The sequence below is a fragment of the Somniosus microcephalus genome, unplaced genomic scaffold (assembly GCF_052327205.1).
Source record: "Somniosus microcephalus isolate GS21.2 unplaced genomic scaffold, FLI_Smic_1.0 unresolved_chr2, whole genome shotgun sequence".
NCBI lineage: Eukaryota > Metazoa > Chordata > Chondrichthyes > Squaliformes > Somniosidae > Somniosus > Somniosus microcephalus.
The window spans coordinates 63,400,780-63,423,378 of record NW_028225180.1 but is presented as its reverse complement, the minus strand read 5'-3'; the positions used below and the strand labels follow the sequence as shown (position 1 = coordinate 63,423,378).

At 43.3% G+C, this 22,599-nt stretch overlaps 2 pseudogenes across 1 annotated transcript in view; one reads left to right on the top strand and one right to left on the bottom strand.

Annotated features, from left to right (window-relative positions):
• The window catches only part of LOC147092733 (uncharacterized), a 30,762-nt pseudogene extending 23,429 nt beyond the window's left edge, over positions 1-7,333 (top strand).
• Positions 1-22,599, bottom strand: part of LOC147092727 (NACHT, LRR and PYD domains-containing protein 3-like) — a 1,209,123-nt pseudogene that overhangs the window by 869,362 nt on the left and 317,162 nt on the right. The gene's annotated exons all lie outside the window — the stretch shown is intronic.

The following is a 22,599-nucleotide window of genomic DNA, read 5'->3' as shown; positions in this document are numbered from 1 at the left end:
TGATGGTCAGAAGGCTGAAGTTCCTCTGCCAGTGCTGGCTCAGTGGTGAAATGGCTCGCAGTGTGCAGCTCAGCAACTCTCTGTAACTCTCGAGGAACTTGTGAGCCAAAAAGGCTGGCGCTTTCAAACCACACCAGTCCCCTTTAAATAACGCCCCTCCAGCCCGAGAGTGACTGGGGAAGGCTTGAGGTAAGCTGTCCTTATTATCGCCAGGTGGTACGGAATGGGGCGCTACTGAATTTCCGGCCCGGAGCGCCCAAAATGCGTTGCACACTCAAATGATGCCATCATCTGCCTGCGCCCGTGAGCGGGCGCTAAGGTTTTGCGCCGGCGCTAAATATCAGCTCAATATGGGGAGAGGTGCTGGGTTCGCTGTGCCCACCTGGAAATTGGCTAGCGCCCCATTTCTCAGCGTCTTTAGGTGCTGAACGGTGGCGCTACCAACCGATTTTCTCCCCCATGACCTTTTCTTTAATGCAGAGATTATCGTCGATAATTTGTATAAGCAGTTCCTCATCTGTAAACAGGCACAGTGACAGGAGCTGCAGTAATCACAGTTTGGGGAATTAACATGCTAGTTACCACGTGGCCTGTGTATGGCCACTTTCCAATGAGTTGCCATAGAGATGGATCAACTTTGTTCAGACTTGTACTGCCACCAATACGTGGTCGCTGCCTCGCTGTCTGTCTGTCCTTGCATCCACAACATCCCTGTATATATTGTTTCTTTTTTATTTTAAGAAATATTAAGCCGGCATTGATAAAAGGTCTTGTTCCAGTGGACTCATCTTTATTTTGAGTTATAATGCTTAATAATATCAGAAATCCAGCACCACTTCCATGAGAAAATGTAGTTTCTGCTTATATTTTTTGGTTAAACAACTCTTGTGGTACAGTTGTTGTTAAAAGCAGTTTATTTCTGGCTCAACGCCAGCGGCATGCACTTTTCAATGCAATGTGTGCGCGCGTGCGCACTTCATGCAAAAAATAACAAGATATGGCAACAGAAAAAAGTTAGTAAAACACCCAGTCATATTATGAAGTTGTCTCTGATAGTTGCTAGAGAGACAGAAGAAAATGTTCTTATTATTCTATGTTTGTAAAAATGTCAACTAGCTAGTGTTAATTATACCTTTGAACGATAGAGTAAATTAGTTATATCGAGTTTACTGCAGAATCAACTTACAGTTCGTTATAACAACGGTAAACTCAAATTATCACTTACTTTGAAAATTCTGACATCCATGGTTCCAGATAACCTCTCACTTTTTACTAGGTTAGTGTCGCTATTTGATATGAAGTTTGACATTTAAGTTTATTCCTGCTAAGTTAGTTATTAGTCTGTTAAATAGAGGCATGGCAGGGCAGCTCAGTCCCGCGGAATGTTCATCCTGTGCCATCTGGGAAATGCACTTCGCTTCACGTGTCCTGGACAACCATGTGTGCCAGAATTGCTGTCAGCTGGAAGAGCTCCAGTTCCGGATTTCGGAGCTTGAGCTACAGCTGGTGTCACTATGGTGCATCCGCGAAGCTGATAGCTTCGTAGATAGTACGTTTCAGGAATTGGTCAGCCCGCAGATAAGAAGTGTGCAGGCAGAGAGGGAATGGGTGAGCACTAGAAAGAAGAGGTGGAAAAGGCAGGAAGTGCAGGATTTCCCTGAGTGCATCTCGCTCTCCAACCAGTATTCGGTTGTGAATACTGGTGGGGGCGAGGAACCTCTGGGGAGTATAAACCACAGCCAAATCTGCGGCACCACGGGTGGCTCAGCTGTACAGGGAGGGGGGAGGAATAAGAGTGGGAAAGCAATAGCTGTGCGGGTTTCAATAGGTGGGGAGCAGACAGGCGATTCTGTGGCTGCAGACGCCCCCAGGATGGAATGTTGCCTCTATGTTGCCAGGGCCAAGGATGTCACCGAGCAGCTTCAGAATATTCTGAGGTGGGAGTCTGAACAGCAAGAAGTCGTGGTCCATATCGGTACCAAAGACATAGGTAGAAAAAGGGAAGAGGTCCTGCAGGCATCTTTCAGGGAGGTAGGTAAGAGATTAAAAAGCAGGGCCTCAAAAGTAGCAATCTCCAGATTGCTCCCAGTGCCAAGCGCTACTGAGTACAGGAATAGAAGGTTAGTGCAAGATGAATGCATCATCGAATCATAGAATCACAGAAAGTTACAACATGGAAGGAGGACATTTCAGCCTATCGTGTCCGTGCTGGCCAACAAAGAGTTATCCAGCCTAATCCCACTTCCCAGCTCTTCATCCATAGCCCACAGGTTAGAGCATTCCAAGTGCATATCAAAGTAGTTTTTAAATGTGATTAGGGTTCCTGCCTCTACCACACTTTCAGGCAGTGAGTTCCAGACTCCCACAGCCCTCAGCTTGAAGAAATGTCCCCTCAAATCACCTCTAAACCTTCCACAAATTACTTTAAATCTGTGCTCACTGGTTTTTGACCCCTCTGCTAAGGGATATAGGTCATTTCTATCCAATTTATCTATGCCCCTGATAATTTTGTACACCTCAATAAGGTCTCCCCACACCTCCACTGTTCGATGGTAAACAGACCCAGCTTATCTAGTCTTTCCTCATAGCTAAGATTCTCTACTCCCGGCAACATCCTTGCAAATCTCCTCTGTACCCTCTCTAGTGCAATCACGTCTTTCCTGTAATGTGGTGACCAGAACTGTACGCAGTACTCAAGCTGAGAACTAACTAGTGTTTTATACAGCTGAAGCATAACCCCCTGCTCTTGTATTCTAAGCCACGGCTAATAAAGGCAAGCATTCCATATGCCTTCTTAGCCACCTCGTCAACCTGGCCTGCTACCTTCAGGGATCTGTGACCATGCACACCAAGGAACCTTTGTTCCTCTGCACTGCTCAGTGTCCTACCATTTAATCTGTATTCCATTTCCTTGTTAGCCCTCCCCAAATGCATTACCTCACATTTCTCCGGATTGAATTTCATTTGCCACTGTTCTGCCCACCTGACCAATTTATTGATATCTTCCTGCAGTCTGCAGCTTCCTTCTTCAGTATCAACCACACAGCCGATTTTAGTATCACCTGCAAACTTCTTAATCATAAAGCCTATTTTAATGTCTAGGTCATTGATATATACCACAAAAAGCAAGGGAACTAGTACTGAGCCCTGCAGAACCCCACTAGAAACAGCCTTCCAATCACAAAAAAACCCATCAACCATTATCCTCTGCTTCCTGTCGCCGAGCCAGTTTTGAATCCAACTTGACACTTTGCCCTGGATCCCATGCGCCTTTAACTTCGTGACCAGTCTGCCATGTGGAACCTTATCAAAAGCCTTGCTAAAGTCCATATGAACTACATCAAACGCACTACCCTCATCTACGCTCCTTGTTACCTCCTCCAAATATTCAATCAAGTTTGTCAGACACGACCTTCGCTTTAGAAATCCGCGCTGACAATCCTTGATTAATCCGTGCCTTTCTAAATGAAGATTTTTCCTGTCCTTCAGAATTCTTTTCAATAATTTTCCCACCACCACCAGCATGGCTGGTGAGATGATCTAGGAGGAAGGCTTTAGGTTCCTGGGGCATGAGGGCCGGTTCTGGGAGAGCTGGGCCTTTTCACAGCCCAGATGGGTTGCACCTCAACAGGGCTGGAACTAACATCCTCGCAGGAAGATTTGCTGGTTCTGTTAGGGAGGAGTGAAACTAATTTGGCGAGGGGATGTAACATTAGAAAGATGAAATAAAGGGCTCCAAGATTTGGGAGAGGCAGAAAGCAATAACGTAAGACACATTAGCTGAGGTAAACTAAGAGAGAATACAGGATGGACTAAGATGGATTTAAAGTGTATGTATGTCAACGCTCGAAGTGTAGTAAACAAGTTAAGTGAGCTGCAGGCACAAATATGGGAATATGATGTTGTGGCAACAACTGATAACTGGCTCAAGAAGGAACAGGATTGGGTTAAATATTCCTAATTAACAGATGTTTATGACAGATAGGGAAGGAAAGGTAAGAGGTGGTGTGGCAGTTTTGGTCAAGGAGAATCTTACCGTACTGGAGAGGGAGAATGTCCAGGAGGGGTCTTGGGCAGATTACATATTGCTAGATTTAAGAAATAATAGAGGTGCATTCAATAGACCACCAAATAGTGGGAATGATTTGGAGGAGCAAATTTGCAGAGAAATTATAGAGAGGTTCAAGAACTATAGAGTAGTAATAACGGGGGACTTCAGCTATCCTTGTACAGACTGGGATACAAAAAGGACAGAGAAGGGGAAGAATTTCTGACAAAGGGTTTTCACCCGAAACGTTGACTCTATTTTCTCTCCACGGATGTTGCCTGGCCTGCTGAGTTTTTCCAGCATGATCTGTTGTTATTTAAGAATTTCTGAATTGTGTTCAGGAGAACATTCTTGATCAGTATGTTTCTGGCCCGATGAGGGAGGAGGCATTGCTGGGTTTGGTTTGGGGAATGAAGTCGGAGCAAATGTCAGGAGGGGAATATTTAGAGAACAGTGATCATAAGGTTTAGATTAACTATGGAAAAGGACAGGGAACAATCTAGAGTAAAAATGTTTAACTGGGGAAGGCCATTTTCAGTTTGATGAGAAGAGATCTGTCCCGGGTAACCTGGAATCAAAGATTGGCAGACAAAAATGTAATGGAACAATGGGATGCCTTTAAAGATGAAACAGTTCAGGTAAAGTTGACGTGCATTCCCACTAGGGGGGAAGGCAGGGACACTAACGTCAGGGCTCCATGGATGACGAAAGAGATAGAGAACATGATGAAGCAGAAGAAGACCTCGTATTACAGATGTGAGGATGCAAATACATCTGAAAATCAGGCAATATATAGAAAGATCAGAGGAGAAGTGAAAAAGAAAATAAGAGTGGCAAAGACAGGTTATGAGAATGGAATGGCAGCCAACATAAAGGTTAATCCAAAAGTTTTCTATAGGCAATAAAATAGGAAAAGGGTAGTAAGAGGAGGTGTGGGTCCGATTACGGTCCAAAAATGAGACCTATGCATGGAGCTGATGTACTAAACGAGTACTTTGCATCTGCCTTCACCAAGAAAGAGGAGGTAGTGATGACACCTGGTAGGATAAAAATTGTCAAAGACGAGTAATTAGAAAGGCTGGCTGTACATAAAGTAGATAAATTGGCAGGAGCAGAAGGGATGCATCCTAGGATGCTGAGGGCATTGAGGGCGGAAATCGCGGAGTTACTGGCCACAATATTCCAATCCTCCATAGATACGAGGGTGGTGCCAGCGGACTTCAGATTTGCAAATGTTACACCATTGTTTAAAAAAGGGTTTAAAGATAAACCCAGCAACTACAGGCTAGTTAGTTTAACCTCGGTAGTGGGGAAGCTATTAGAAACAGTAATCAGGAACAACATTAACAGTCACTTCGATAGGTGTGGATTAATTAAGGAATGCCAGCATGGATTTATTAAAGGGAAAACGTGTTTAACTATCTTGACGGAGCTTTTGATGAGGTAACAGAGAGGATTCATGAGAGCAAGGCGTTTGACGCAGTTTACATGGATTTCCAAAAGGTGTTTGACAAAGTGCCATATAATAGGTTTCGCAGAAAACTTGAAGCCCATGGAATAAACGGACAGCGGCAATATGGATACGAAATTGGCTGTGACAAGAAACAAAGAGTAGTGGTGATCGGTTGTTTTTCAGACTGGAGGAAGGTATACAGTGGTGTTCCCGAAAGGTCCGTTCTCTGACCACTGCTTTTTTGATATATATTAATAACTTGGACTTGGGTGTACCGGGCACAATTTCAAAATTTGCAGATGACACATAACTTGGAAACATAGTGAACAGTGATGAGGAGAGTGATCAACTTCAGGAAGACAGACAGGCTGTTGAAATGGGTGGACAAGTGACAGATGAAATTTAATGCAGAACAATGTGAAGTGGTATATTTTGGTGGAAAAAATGAGGAGAGGATAAACAAACTAAATGGTACAATCCTAAAGGGAAGAGAGAGACCTGGGGATGTGTGCACAAATTGGTGAAGTTGGTAGGGAAGGTTGAAAAAGCAGTTAAAAAAGGCTTACGGGATCCTGGGTTCATAAAAAGAGGTATAAAATATAGAAGCGAGGACGATATGACGAACCTGTATAAAACATTCGTTCAACCCCAACTCGAGTTCTGTGTCCAATTCTGGGCACCACACATTAGGAAAGATGTGCATGCCTTAGAGAAGGTACAAAACATATTTCTGAGACTATTTCCAGGAATGAGCGACTTCTATACGTGAATAGACTGAAGAAGCTGGGATTGTTCTCCTTGGAGCAGATAAGATTGAGAGGAGATTTGATAGAGGTGTTCAGAATCATGAGGGGTCTGGACAGAGTAGTTAGAAAGAAACTCTTCCCATTGACAGAAGTGTCGAGAACCTGTTAACACAGATTTAAGGTGATTGGCAAAAGAACCAACGTAAGAAAAAACTTTTTCACGAAGCTAGTGGTTAACATCTGGAATGCAATGCCTGAAAGGATGGTGGAGGCAGATTTACTCTTATCTGTAAAAAGGGAATTGGATGAGTAAGTGAAATGGGGGGAAATGCAGAGCTATGGGGAAAGGGCAGGGGAGTGGAACTAGCTGAGAGTCGGCACGGGCTTGATGTGCCGAATGGCCTTATTCCGTGCTGTAACCATTCTATGATTTTATGTAACTGGCAAGATGGGCTGTTTGGCTTTCTCCTGTCCCTGTGTAACAGACCCAAGAGGCTGCGACAATAATGCGTCGGCGTGTCTACTGGCCAGGAGCTTCAACATCATTGGAATTTCGGTTATGTCTTTCCACTTTCCTTCCTGTTCCACACTCCTGTTTGCTGCTTCGTTCTATACTTGAACGGCGCTGCCCTGGAAAGGTCCGTGCGGTTCACCGTCTCCTTCACCATTGAACGCTTTGCGGCGATATGCTGCTCGGAGTTTACAACGTCGTATTGCACGGAGAGGACTGCAGCCGCGGCCTAACAGGGATCACCGTCCTGGTCTGTTTAAGTGACAGTCCCTGATGCTTTGAACCGGAAGAAATAATTGCCAAAGTGCAGCGGGGTTGAAGCATACGTGTGAAATTCCTTACATTACCCTTCGGGGACAGCATATTACTGGTGACATTTTTGTTTTCCCCTTGCTGCCATTTGCTTTGATTTCACTGTTTAATTGTATGACCGTTCGACTCAAGTTGCCGTCCAATCGAGTCCGCAGTGGACTCCGGAACATAGCAGCGAGAAGGAGAGCGATCCAGAGAGGGAGAACCGAAACAGATTGGTCATTGCAGTTGACGGCTGCTGTGAGCTTCAGTTGTCAGAATGATCGCCAGCGCTCATTACCAAGGCGATTTCACCAAACCGAGAAACTCAATCCGGGTCCCTGCTCATGTATTCCAGTTCTGGCCCGAACAATAGCATTTATGTATCTACTCAGACCGAACACAGAGAAGAGCTGAAGTCTTTGCTGATAATTCCCTGGAGAGTAAATCTGAGTCTGGTTAAAAGATGAAACAATTAATTCAGTCAAACCAAAATTATCTCTCCAACTTAAGAGCTAAGTGTCAGTTCTTGTTGCAGCTCAGAATAGTTTACTGTCGAATAACACAATATCAGGTCCCTGGAAATATCCCCTTTCGGTAGCCTGCGATTGATGTCGGCGTTGCCGCTGGGTACTTGTTTTTCAGAGTGTCCGATATGGACATTTATCGCTAAAGTTTTAATTGAATAGGCACTAGTGAGATGCATTGATGAAGTAACATATTTTTGAAGCAGAGATAATGGACTTCTAATGCATGCCCAGCAATTTAGATTTAACAGATTCATTGTCCAACGTCATGTTTTGTCCTCTTGCCTCGGGACGATGTCTGCAGGCGTCGGAATCACCTTCAGCGGCAACTCTCTACTGTTTATGGTCCACGTGGAATAGGGCACGAGTTTCCTGATAAATGTCCTCATGATGCAAAACATTGGGAACTGCGCTCTTAAATGTGATGTTTGGCTGTTTCGATATGAACGAGAAATCACGATTGGTGATGAATAGTTGTAAGCTACTCTTCGAAATTCAAATTGAGCTCTTCATCCGTTTCTGAATCCATACAGAGTGATATATTTTTCTGAAATAGACCCAAACATGACCAAGATTCATGTAAGTATGATTGATTGATAATGCAAGTAATAACTTTGAAAGATAATTTCAGATAATTGAGATAAAATTGAGATGTTGCTAAATAGTCAGACTTCTGAAGATTCTGAACCTTGTTACAAAGATTGCGTGTAGCACTGATCAATTATGTTACTCAGATTCTCTTATCAGTGCAGGGTTTGATTACATTTCGGAATAATTATACAATTTAACCACACATTGCATTCGAAAGTTCCGTGATGAAGCACCATCACTAGATTTAAACACACTGCCGCCTGCACAAGTCAATAGAAACAGGTGCTCTGTGTCAAATACTACTGTGAGCAACATGGTTACAACAGCGCTAGATGTAAAGGCAATCTGCCTGCTCTATAGACACAAACTGGTCTTAAATCCGAGAATTATTTCATAGAGGTAACTGCGCTTAGAAAAAATTGTCATTTATCATTTTTAATATTGTTCCAAATAACAATTGCTAAAAAGCAGCAACTTTGTTCAATCAGTGATTGTTTGTAGCCCTTTCACGGAGCCCTTTACCAAGATACGAACAATGACGGACCTGTAAAGACACGTTGGTCCATCCAGCCTGCCTCACGCAACTGTGATACCTTGTGCATCACTGTATATTCACGCTGCACCCCATGAGACGGCGGCCTGTTCCAGAGGTATACTATTCACTGCCATCTAACCAAGATCTGGCCTTATACAACTTACATTTGTAATCCCTGGTCCTCCCTAATCTATTTAATTGGGGCAAACTGGCAACTAGAACACAATCTATTCGCTTCACCATCTTAGAAAGCTCAATCAGATCACCCCGGAGTTTAGGCTTTTCTAAAGTGGATTGTCCCAACTATTTTAACCTATCCTGATAATTAAGATGTTTTATACTGGGAATAAGTTTAGTGACCTCCTCAGTACCCTTTGCAAAGCCCCAATATGGTCCACCATGAGAAGAGACGAAACTGACCACATTATTAATGACCAAGGCCTTCTACAAAGACAACATAGTATGTCTTGTCTTATAAACAATTATTCAGTGAATTCCCTATTCTCTCTAGCTATCACTTCATGGCATTGCTCGTGTACCTTTAGAGCTATGTGCATTCGAATGCCCAGATCGCTTTCTTTCTCCACTTTATTTAATGCTTTTCCTGAAGTGTATATTTATTTTGAGCACCCGTCCTGCCCACTTGCAGAGAACGGCACGGGCTCCAATGGCCTCCTTCTGTGCTGTAACAATTCTATGATTATATGCTGGTCGTTTCTAATATCTCAATCCAAATAATCATTTATTACATCGCTAATGATACCCTCAAGCATCTTTCCTGTTAATGATTTCAAACGAATGGGCCTATAGTTACCCGGGTCACTTTTTTTTTAAAGATTGGGACTACATTAGTCTCCCTCCAGTCTACGGGAACCATCCCAGAGAGCAGTGATTTACGAAAAATTAGGCTCGCACAGCACGTGCCTCATCTCCCTGAGGACCCTCGGGCGGATATCATCCGGCCAGGCTGCTCTGTCAACTTTAAATTTATTAAATCTCTATAAAGCAATATGGTCATTTATTTTATTACTAGTTTTATTATTTAAATCATTCAATTCTTATAGTCAAGAATAATCTTCAAGAGGGAGGACCGATGTAAAGTGATTAATAATTATTTCTCCAGACCCAGTGAGTCCTTTGTAAGGTGACCTTGACCAACCTTCAATGGCCCAATACAGATTTTCACAGTTCACAGATTTTCACATCACTGAAAAAAATTCACCATAACTTCCACAATTATCTACCGTCATCTTTTTCATAAGCTTTTTAGTTGATCTAATAGCAGCCTTCATTATCTTTAGCTGTTTGTTATACTCAACTCTGTTTAGCTCAGTATTAGATGCCTTTAATTTTACAAACATGTTTGATTACATCCTATTTGTCTTTCTACCTGACACACTGCAGAAGCGCAATTCACAGAGTTCAGAGAATACAGAAGCTGACCTGGGATTAACTGCATTGAAGGTGCGGGGGAAAGGATATCATTCGCGCTGTATAACATGCTGAGGAACAAAACAATAAAATTAAATTTATCAATCCAGGACTCCAGGATGGTGTGTTGTCTCCCTGGTGCAAGGGTTAAGGATGTCTCCGAGCGACTCCAGAACATCTTGGAAGGGGAGGGTGAAGAGCCAGTTGTCGTGGTGCATATAGGCACCAACGATATAGGTAATAAGCGGGATGAGGTCGTAAAAGCGGAGTACAGGGAGTTAGGAGATAAATTAAAAAACAGGATCTCAAAGGTAGTAATCTCCGGATTGCTACCAGTGCCACGTGCTAGTCAGAGTAGAAATAGAAGGATACTTCAGATGAATACGTGGCTAGAGGAATGGTGCCAGGAGGAGGGATTCAAGTTCCTGGGACATTGGAACCGGTTCTGGGGGAGGTGGGACCAGTTCAAACTGGACGGTCTGCACCTGGGCAGGGCTGGAACCAATGTCCTAGGGGGAGTGTTTGCTAGAGCTGTGGGGGAGGGTTTAAACTAAAATGGCAGGGGGTTGGGAACCTGAGCAGGGAGACAGAGGAAAGGGAAACAAAGATAAAAGCAAAAGACAGGAAGGAGAAAAACAAAAGTGGCAGTCAGAGAAATCAACGGTTTAAATCAAACATGGCCACTGTAAATAATAATTCTAATAGGTCTAACAGCGTTAAAAATACAATCCTGAAGGCTTTGTTTCTTAATGCAAGGAGCATTTGTAATAAGGTGGATGAATTGGCTGCGCAAATAGAAGTAAAAAAATACGGTTTATTTGGGATTACGGAAACGTGGCTCAAGGAAGGCCAGGACTGGGAACTCAACATCCAGGGGTATTCGATATTCAGGAAAGATAGGCAAAAAGGAAAGGGAGGTGGGGTAGCATTACTGGTTAAAGAAGGGATTAACACAATTGTAATGAAGGATATTAGCTCTGATGAGGTGGATTCTGTATGGGTAGAATTGAGAAATACTAATGGGAAAAAAACGTTAGTGGGAGTGGTTTATAGACCTCCAAACAGTAAGGCGGAGGTTGGGGATGGCATTAAAAGAGAAATTAAAGAAGCGTACAGTAAGGGCACAGCAGTCATCATGGGTGACTTTAATCTACATATAGATTGGGCCAACCAAATGAGTAACAATACTGTGGAGGAGGAATTCCTGGAGTGTTTATGGGATGGTTTTCTGGACCAATATGTCGAGGAACCAACCAGAGATCAGGCCATCTTAGACTGGGTATTATGTAACGAGAAAGGATTAATTAGCAATCTTGTTGTAAGAGGCCCCTTGGGTCGGAGCGATCATAATATGATCGAATTCTTCATTCAGATGGAGAATGAAGTAGTTGACTCAGAGACTAGGGTCCTCAATTTAAATAAAGGAAACTATGATGGTCTGAGGAGCGAGTTGGGTAGGATTGATTGGGGAATGGCACTCAAAGGGTTGACGGTGGATAGGCAATGGCAAACATTCAAAGACCGAATGGATGAACTACAGAATTTTTTCATCCCAGTTTGGCATAAAAATAAAACAAAAAAGGTGACCCAGCCGTGGCTACCAAGGGAAATTAGGGATAGCCTAAGGTCCAAGGGCACATAAATTGGCCAGAAAAAGCATTAACCCTGAGGATTGGGAGCAGTTTAGGATTCAACAAAGGAGGACAAAGGGATTAATTAAGAAAGGGAAAACAGAATATGAGAATAAGCTTGCAGAGAACATAAAAACTGACTGTAAAAGCTTTTATAGATATGTGAAGAGAAAAAGATTGGTGAAGTCAAGCGTAGGTCCCTTGCAGTCAGAATCGGGGGAATTTATAATGGGGAACAAAGAAATGGCTAACCAACTAAATACATATTTTGGTTCTGTCTTCACAAAGGAGGACACAAATAACCTCCCAGAGATGCCGGGGAACATAGGGTCTGATGAAAGGGTGGAACTGAAAGAAATCAGTATTTGTAGGGAAATGGTGTTAGGAAAATTGATGGGACTGAAGGCCGATAAATCCCCAGGGCCTGATAATCTACATCCCAGGGTACTTAAGGAAGTGGCCCGAGAAATAGTAGATGCATTGCTGGTCATCTTCCAGAACTCGATAGACTCTGGAACGGTACCCATGGATTGGCGTGTAGCTAATGTTACCCCACTATGCAAAAAAGGTGGTAGAGAAAAGGCGGGGAATTATAGACCGGTAAGCTTGACATCGGTAGTGGGGAAAATGCTAGAGTCCATTAAAGAAGATGTAATAGCAGAGCACTTGGAAAGCAGTGACTGGATCGGACAAAGTCAACATGGATTTACAAAAGGTAAATCATGCTTGACTAATCTACTGGAATTTTTTGAGGATGTAACTGGTAAAATAGATAAGGGAGAACCAGTGGATGTGGTGTATTTGGACATTCAGAAGGCTTTCGATAAGGTCCCGCATAAGAGATTAGCGTGCAAAATTAAGGCACATGGGATTGGGGGCAAGGTATTGACTTGGATAGAGAACTGGTTGGCAGACAGAAAGCAAAGTGTTGGAATAAACGGGTCGTTTTCCGAGTGGCAGGCAGTGACTAGTGGGGTGCCACAAGGTTCGGTCCTAGGACCCCAGCTGTTCAGAATATATATTAATGATCTGGACGAGGGAATTGGATGTAATATCTCCAAATTTGCAGACGACACAAATCTGGGGGGGTAGGGTATGCTGTGAGGAGGATGTCATGAAACTCCAGCACGATTTGGACAGGTTGGGTGATTGGGCAGAAACATGGCAAATGCACTATAATGTGGATAAATGTGAGGTTATCCACTTTGGTGGCAAAAACAGGAAGGCAGATTATTTCTTGAATGGTAATAGTTTGGGAGAAGGGGAAGTGCAAAGAGACCTGGGTGTTCTTGTACACCAGTCGCTGAAGGTAAGCATGCAGGTGCAGCAGGCGGTTAAGAAGGCAAATGGTATGTTGGCCTTCGTAGCAAGAGGGTTCGAGTCCAAGAACAAGGATGTCTTGCTACAGTTGTACAGGGCCTTGGTGAGACCACACATTGAGTATTGTGTGCAGTTTTTGTCGCCTTACCTGAGGAAGGACGTTCTTGCCATGGAAGGAGTGCAGCGAAGATTCACCAGGCTGATACCTGGGATGGCAGGAATGACGTATGAGGAAAGATTTGGTCAATTGGGCTTATACTCACTGGAGTTTAGAAGATTGAGAGGGGATCTCATCGAAACCTACAAAATTCTGTCAGGCCTGGACAGACTAGATGCAGGAAGGATGTTTCTGATGGCCAGGGAGTCCAGAACCAGGGGTCATAGTCTAAGGATAAGGGGTAAGCCATTTAGGACTGAAATGAGGAGGAATTTCTTCACCCAGAGAGTGGTGAACCTGTGGAATTCTCTGCCACAGAGGGCGGTGGAGGCCAGTTCATTAAGTATATTCAAGAAAGAGTTGGATATATTTCTTAAGGCTAAAGGGATCAAGGGATATGGGGAGAAGGCAGGGACCGGGTACTGAATTTGGATGATCAGCCATGATCTAATTGAATGGCGGAGCAGGCTCGAAGGGCCGAATGGCCTACTCCTATTGCTATCTTCTATGTATCTATATGTATCAATTTGAATATGTTAGAACCACAATAATAAAACAAAATTTTAACAAGTACGGAAAACATTCACTCTTATAGTTTTTAGTGAGAGAACCAACGAGGGAAAAATGTATTGAAGCTCCCTCGAGGCTGATACAGTCCAACTTGAGCCACGTGGTACAGGCAGATGCATTCGATACCATCGAGCAGTGGGAGGGGCCGTTTTCTGTAAGGCCGACCAGCTATATAAAATTAACAGTCCTTCCAGCTAAACAGACTGTGGTAGAATACTCAGTTATATAAGTGACCACCTGTTACTGTATATCAATAACTTAGGTTCTTCAGTACCAGTGTTGTAGGATTAAAGCCAATCTCCCCTCAATAAAGGTTATATTTGTTTCTGGATGGAGTGGGGTGGAAAGAATGTGAAAGGTGTTATTAAATTGTTAAAGGAAACTAACTGCTCCAGAAAGCGCCAATTTTAGAAAATCAGTTACAGGCGAAACTCTTTAGATCCAGTCAGTTCAAGGTAACAATTCCAAATTAATCCCTCACACCTGTTACATTCTCCAGGACAAGGAGTCATTTGTGACGAGGCACTTTGAACACAAAGTAATAAATACACTGGATGGGACTATGTGCAGTTGGACCAGTAGACCGGCACTGGGCTAGCCCAAGGTGGGTTTTGCCCAATGTGATACAATGCAGCAAGCTTCACAACCGTCACTGACCCAGAGTCGAATCCGGGACAGGGATCCATGCCTGCACTGCCCAGTGGATCAGGCGCACAGCAGCTTAACCACTTGGCCACCAAAAGCAAACTGGGGTGAATTTGAGCTGGACCAGTGGAATGACTCCTGACTCCCACAATGGGACTAGAAAGAAACCAACGCTTCAACTGATTCTTCACTTAGGAAGAAGGCACTACTCTATGGCAACAGAGATCATCCCCTCAAACAGAGATGTGTACAAAATAGAATTACAACTTAATCCAGTTTTTATTATCTCTGAAGCAATCAATGGCGTGCTATGGCCATGAGTCCTGGGATGGCCATTGGATTGGGAATTGTCATTTTTATTGTGGACGATTTCAGTTTCCTGATATTCTTTGGGAATCATCGGGTGTAGAGGCCACATCAGCCGAAAGGTTTTTTTGACGTTATTAAAGATTGTGTCTTAAAACAGCGATATGGTGACGAAACTAGAGATAGTCCAAAAAATGCAATCACACAGCAAGTGAGGATAGAGTAACTGCCAAACCAAATCAAGGCCAGCAAAGAGCAGACCTTCTGGGTATAACTTCTCAGCGAGACGTGGTCTGGACCCAGCTATTACATCATGATCAATTCACCAGCAAGACGGGAATACGTGTGAGTGCTCTGTGAAAAGAACAGTCAAACCTTGAACATTCCTCAGGCTGCAGAAAGCCTACTTCCATCCAACCCTGCCTAGTGTCCGTAGAGCCTGGCGTGCCCTGAGTCAGACACACATCAAAGGGTCTCAAATGATCGAAAAGTGAGTTTAAAAGTCTCCCATGCTACATTTGCGCAAACTGTCTACAAATCTGTGGAATCCAAACCCTGGAAATAAAGCTCCTTAGGCTCCACAAGAGGTACTTGCAGAGCGAAAAAGACAGGATTATTTTGTATGTTTGCAACTCTGCTCTGTGGGAGTGCAGCAGGCCGGGGGGATTTGCAACTATTTAGTCTGAGAGATGATCCTGTTAGACAGAGTCAATTGCACTTAATCCAAACAAACATGAAACCAGATTTACGCATTGCAGAGTATCTGATGGAAATTTTTTTTTTGAAAAATGGGAACAATCCATGGACGTGATTATAAATGTACCTACATTACTAATAAAGCTCTCTCTATCCTTCGTTTCAAGTTTGCTGATGATACAATGCTAGGTGGGACAGTAAGCTTTGAAAAGAACACGAAGGGTGTGCAAAGGGATATAGATAGACTAAGTGAGTTGGCAGTATTGTGTCAGATGGTATATAATGTAGGGAAATATAAGATTATTCACTTTGGTAGGAAGAATAGAAAAACAGACTTTTTTAAATGGTGAGAAACTTTCAAATGTTGATGTTCAGAGAGATGTGGATGTCCTCGTGCAAGAAACACAGAAACCTAGCGTGCAGGTGCAACAAGCAATAAGGAAGGCAAATGGCATGTTGGCCTTTATTGCAAGGGGGTTGGAGTATAAGAGTAAGGAAGTCTTTCTACAATTGTATAGCGCCGTGGTGAGACCACACCTGGAGTACTTTACACAGTTTTGCTCTCCTTATCTAAGGAAAGTTATAATTGCCTTGGAGGCAGGTGCAACCAAGGCTCACTAGATTGATTCCTGGGATGAGAGGACTGTCCTATGATGAGAGATTGTGTAGAATGGGACTATACTCTCTGGAGTTTAGAAGAATGAGAGGTGACCTAATTGAAACATACACGATTCTGAAGGGGATTGACAGGGTCGATGCTGAGAGGTTGTTTCACCTGGCTGGAGTGTCTAGAGATAAGGGGTAGGCCATATAATACTGAGAAGGGGAAGAATTTCTTCGGTCAGCGGGTTGTGAATCTTTGGTATTCCCTGCCCCAGGGAGTTGTCAACGCTGATCTTTGATTATATTCAAGGCTGAGATAGATAGATATTTGGGCTCTAAGGGAATCAAGGGATATGGAGAGAACGTGGGAAAGTGGAGTTGAGGTCCATGATCAGTCATTATCTTATTGAATGGCGGAGCATGCTCTAGGGGCCGTATGACCGACTACTGCTCGCTCTTCTTATATTCATATTCGTATTTTCTCACTTTCCATTGCCAGGTGGTCACATTCCTGTGAAAGAGAACACAGGCCTGGGAAAGAATGTTGACTGAAAAATAATCAGCAGGTCTGCTGAAATCAAAGTGATATTCAGATCATCTGATTGAAAAATAAATAAGGTAATTATAATATCGACCAATCAACAACACTGAGGATCAACTTAGGAAAAGACTCAGGTAATTCCAGACCGGCCCACCCAGAAAATACTTTGTGGTGACCATCTGTGGACTGCTGCTAATTTGGAAGAGCTCCCCCACAGATTGCTCAAGCAACAGCCTGATACAGATTCTATTTACAAAGGCAATCTCGCAGACTACTGCATGAGTTGTGAGAGTGCTGACAGGATGGAGTAACCTACTTGATGACAGCTTCATTAACGCACCTGTCAGAGATACGTCTGTAGACGACTGCTTTGATCGGTGTAACCATCACACAATCCTTCTATTGACAAAGCCTGTACTCCACAATGCGAACACACTCTGTTGTGCAGTGGTACAAGTGAAACAATAACTGAGAGCCAGATACTGGGCCTTAATAAGGTGAAGTGGGCCCTTCACAATCGCAGAGTTATACCCCAAGATAATATCTGATCTCCTGACCTATAGGATCCTACAATCTACCGCCATATCAAGCCAAAATGCCAACTATGGGTTTATTTGAGGAAAAGGAAACAACGTGGCACCAAAAAGAGCATTGAAACCTAGAATGAGGCACCAACTTAGTGAAACTGCAAATAAGATCAAAACGCCAAAAGCAACGTGTTGCAGATCTAGTTAAAGTGGTCCACAGCCAAAGGATAAGAACTAGCATCGCATTGTCTGCCCCATCCATTTATTAATAGGGCTGGCAACAGGAGATTATATGGCAGGAGCGGGTCCAAGAACACCCCGGTGATGGAGAAAAGGTTTCAATGTTCGAAGCAGATTCAGCCAAAAGTGAAATTTTAACGATCAAACGTGGCTATCATTAGCATTCAGCCCAGCGTCAAGTCAATGGAGATCTCTCCACGTGACATTAGGACACAGAGAGGATGTTGGGTCCTAACAACATCCTAGCAAAGAATCAAAGAATATAACAACTAGGAGCAGGATTCTGCCATTACGTCATTCAAAAACATCATGGCTTATCTTCCACCTCAAGTCCACCTTCCACACTATTCCCATATCTCTCGGTTCCTTTCGTATACTTCACTGTTTTGAATATACTCAAAGGCTGAGCAACCACAGCCGTCTGGGGTAGATAATTCCAAAGTTTCACAAACCTTTGAGTGAATAAATCTCTCCTCATCTGAATACTAAATGGCCGACTACTCATTCCGAGACAGTGACATTTACTCTAGGCTTCCCAGCCTCGGGAAACATCCTCCAAACATTTACTCTCTCAAGCCTCTTAAGAATTTTATAAGTTTCAAAGAGATCACTTTCCATTCTTCTAAATTCTAAGGAACCCTTTTGAGTAAAATCGTCATGGCTGTTGATGGCCAAGCATAATATTTGATGCTGCTGGACTTTCACTGAATGCAGCCTTGGTTAGGTACATTCATAAATAACGTTCGCTCTGTCATACGTTCTGGAATCAATCCGTTCTCTGTTTATTCAGCAGTGCCCTGCTCCATTTACAACTCCATAAATAATGAAACAGCCCCTGACAGCATATTTCAGGACCAGAACATTTCCCAGGCTAACAAGAGGCAGGTATCATGTGTGCCATGGGGTTGCCGGGCAAGTACCAGATTCAACAGGAAAAAATACAAGAAAACGTTCCAACATTTTCCGGCAACATAATCAGCTACTGCCGCCCCATCACCATCCTGGAAATATCCATTGACCAGAAGATTAACGGCACCTGCTGTATCAACTCTGCAGGTGAACGGCAGAGACTGGGTTCTCCACGATAAGTGTCTCTCCCCCTGATATCTGGGAGCCGCTTCACTAGGCCTCAAGTTAGGAATGTGATGGAATTATCACCACTTGCCTGAAATGGATACACCCACAACACCACTCATAAAGCTCAGCGTTATCCAGGGCAAAATATTCTCCTTGCTTCAAAGTCCATAATATCCACCCCGTCCACCAACAGTGCACTATTGCTGCAGTCTGTATTATCCACTGCAAATCAACAAGCCTAACTTGACATCACCGCTCAGACCAATTATCTCTATCACTGATAAGGGTAAGAGCAGCAAAATCTTGAAGTACCTGCTGCTGCAATATCCTCTGTAAGTCACAGGCCATCCTGACCTGGACACATATCACGGTTTCTTCATCGTTGTTGACTCAAAATCCTGCAATTGCATTGTTAGCACAATCCTAGCAGCAACGTCACCATAGGATTACACTGGGTCAAAAAGACCAACCAGGGCCTATTTGAGGCAGCGGGAGACAAAAGATAAAACCATCGGGTAGAATGAGAAACAATGGATTTTTTCATTAGGGAGATGTGTGAGCAAAAAGAAAGGAATATTGAAGACAGACATGAGGCGGCTGCTCGCCTGGCATTGTGGGTGCCATGTTTCCAATTGGTAACCGCATTCGGTGAAGATAATAGGAGAGGGACTCTATAGGATATGGGGGATTATGCGCACACTTAGTGTTATGCTGGAGTAATTTGGTCCTGTGTGGTGAATGGGGAATCAGACATGTAGCAGAATGGAGAGGGAAGCAGGCAACGTAATCAGGTAACGAATAGATGGAAAGGGCAGGTTAGGGAGCATCAGATATAGAGCCGGAGGGCGAACGGATTCTTCGATTGAATCAAGAAGTGTGCAGGAGAAAAGGAAGGCAAAGGGGATAATTAGGATTGTAGCAGGTGGGGGAGGGAAGGAGACATCAGGAACAGGTGGAGAACCGGACATGAAGTATTGGAAAGAGCTGCACGGAGAAGGAGGAAGGCGAATCAGACACAGAGGAGTCAGAGATACATTAGAATGTTTTATCGCTTATGTTAAATGCGAATTCTTATTCTGAAATTCATTAATTTTTCAGCCTGTCTCAGTCTCATAATGAATTGAATCCGCTGACAGACACTTATACAATGAAATAAAAAAATGAATTTACAACACAACCAATTAAGGTTAACTGGTCAATGTTACCAACCATTTTCTTGTTTACTGCACAGATTTGCTGATTCAGTTCCATTAAGTGAAAGCCGGAACTTAATACTCATGGGTGTGAACAACATTATCTCCCAGATTTTATAATCATTGCACTGTTGCTGCTAAATGACCATCATTGAAAAGTAACCTGTACCCAGTCATGTGACGCGAATTGTAGCAATCCATGTCAATCCAGATCAGGGTAACATTGTAAAAACCCTGATAACCAGATTAATAGAGCCGGGGTCAGAATCAATTACATTTACACAGTGTTAGAATCTGGTCATAGGAACAGCTAATGATCGAAAGGAAGGCAATTCCAAAACTTTACCGTGTTAACTCCGGGAGCTCACTGTGCCCTTCCCTCTGATGTTTGATCCCAATAAACTAACAGCGATCTTTGTCCTTGCTATCTCTGCCCTTTTATACTCTGATAACAAGCAGCGTTTATGCTGAGCAATGAAATCGAATTGAGGACACGGAACTGCATCAGGCTACAGAACTCTGTGTCTCTGTGGGGTCATTGGAACCGCAGATGGAAGAGTTGGCTAAAACGTCAGTAATTATTCAGTACAATTCAATCCGAATAAAATCGTGTGTGATTCATTTTCAGTCCTGCACCAGAGAACATGGCACGGAGGGATTGTGCTGATCAGGCTGAAGTTCGTGTTTATGACTGTGATGTGTAACTGATTTTTAACCAGGGTGTGTTCATTAACCTACAGAACCCACAATGCTAACTTAACCGGACTCTCTGGAAACACAATCTTGAGCTGCAGCTAAAGATAAGGGCCGGGAGTATACCGAGCACCATTATTGTAATTTAATGTAGCGAAATTGCTGTTTATTTGTGTAGTGGTTCAAAGCTAACATAATGGATCAGGTAACTAAAGATGATCCTTCAGGAATTAATTTACTGGGAGATGCCTCATTTAAGAACATAAAAACATAAGAATTAGGAGCAGGAGTAGGCCATAACCAACTTTGAGCCTGCTCGCCATTCAATAAGCTCACGGCTGATCTTCAACCTCAACTCCACTTTCCTGCCCCGTACCAACATCCTTTGATTCCACTAGAGTCCAAAAATCTATCTATCTCAGCCTTGAATATACTCAATGATTCAACATCCACAGCCCTTTGTGGTAGAGAATTTCAAAGACTCACAACCCTCTGAGTGAAGAAATTCCACTACATCTCAGTCTTAATTTACTGACCTCTTATCCTGAGACTATGCCCCCTAGTTCTAGACTCTCCCACCAGGGGATACAGCCGCTCAGCATCTACCCTGTCAATCTCCCTCAGAATCTTATATGTTTCAATGAGATCACCTCTCATTCTTCTAAACTCCAGAGAGTATAGACACAATCTACTCCCTCTCTCCTAATAGGACAACCCTATCATCCCAGGAACCAATCTAGTAAACCTCCATTGCACCACCTCCAAGGCAGGTATGTAATTCTTCAGATAAGAGGAATAAATTGTGGACAGTACTGCGGGTGTGCTCTCAAGAAAGCCTTGTTCAAATGAAGCAAGACATCCTTACCATTGTACTCAAACCCGCTTGCAGTAAAGGTCAACATGCCATTCGTCTTTCCAATTGCTTGCTGTACCTGCATGCTAACTCTCTAAGTTTCCTGTATGAGGACACCTAAATCACACGGAACACCAACATTTAATATGATAGCAAAATACTGCAGATGCCTGGAAATCCGAAATAACAAAAGAAAACGCTGGAAAAAACTCAGCAGGCCAGGCAGCATCCGAGGAGAGAGAAACAGAGTTAAATTTTCCAGGTTGAAGACCTTTCATCAGAACCAAGTGGCTAATGAGCATGAGGAATTTATCGTAATTCATATCAGTAGAGAATCATCAGTCCTGACGAAATATCCTCAACCTGAAACGTTAACACTGTTTCTCTCTCCTCGGACGCTGCTCTGGCCTGCCGAGTTTTTCCAGCGTTTTCTGTTGTTATTACCAACATTTAATAGTTTTTCAACATTTTTCAACATTTAAAAAATATATTATTTTTCTATTCTTCCTACGAAAGTCAATAACCTCCCATTTTTCCATATTATATTCCATCTGCCACCTTATTGCCCACACTCTCAACCTGTTCATATCCCTTTGCAGGCTCTTTGGTCGGAATTTTGCATGGAGTCAGCGGGCGCGATTGGTGGCGAGTCGGGTGGGAAAGTGCTTTTTTTGACAGTGGGTCCAAATATATTACATCCAGTGTTTCCCGTTTATCTACCCGGTTAGTTGCATCCTCAACGCCCTTATTTAAAAAGGGAGGTAGACAAAAGGCTGGAAACCATAGACCAGTTAGCCTAATATCTGTGGTTGGTAAAATGTTGGAGTCCATTATTAAGGAAGCAGTAACAGGACATTTGGATAAGCATAATTTAATCGGACAGAGTCAGCATGGTTTTATGAAGGGGAAGTCATGTTTGACAAATTTGCTCGAATGCTTTGAGGACGTAACAAACCGGGTGGATAAAGGGGAACCTGTGGATGTGGTGTACTTGGACTTCTAAAAGGCATTGGACAAGGTGCCACACAAAAGGTTACTGCACTTACTCAGCAATAACCTGCTGACTGACGCCCAGTTTGGGTTCTGCCAGGGCCACTCAGCTTCTGATCTCATTACAGCCTTGGTCTAAACATGGACAAAAGAGCTGAACTCAAGAGGTGAAGTGAGAGTGACTGCCCTTGACATCAAGGCAGCATTTGATCGAGTGTCGCATCAAGGAGCCCTAGCAAAACTGAAGTCAATCGGAATCAAGGGGAAAACTCTCCATTGGTTGGAATCATACCTAGCACAAAGGAAGTTGGCTGTGGTTGTTGGAGTTCATTCATCTCAAACACATGACATCACTGCAGGAGTTCCTCAGGGCAGTATCCTAGGCCCAACCATCTTCAGCTGTTTCATCAATGACCTTCCCTCC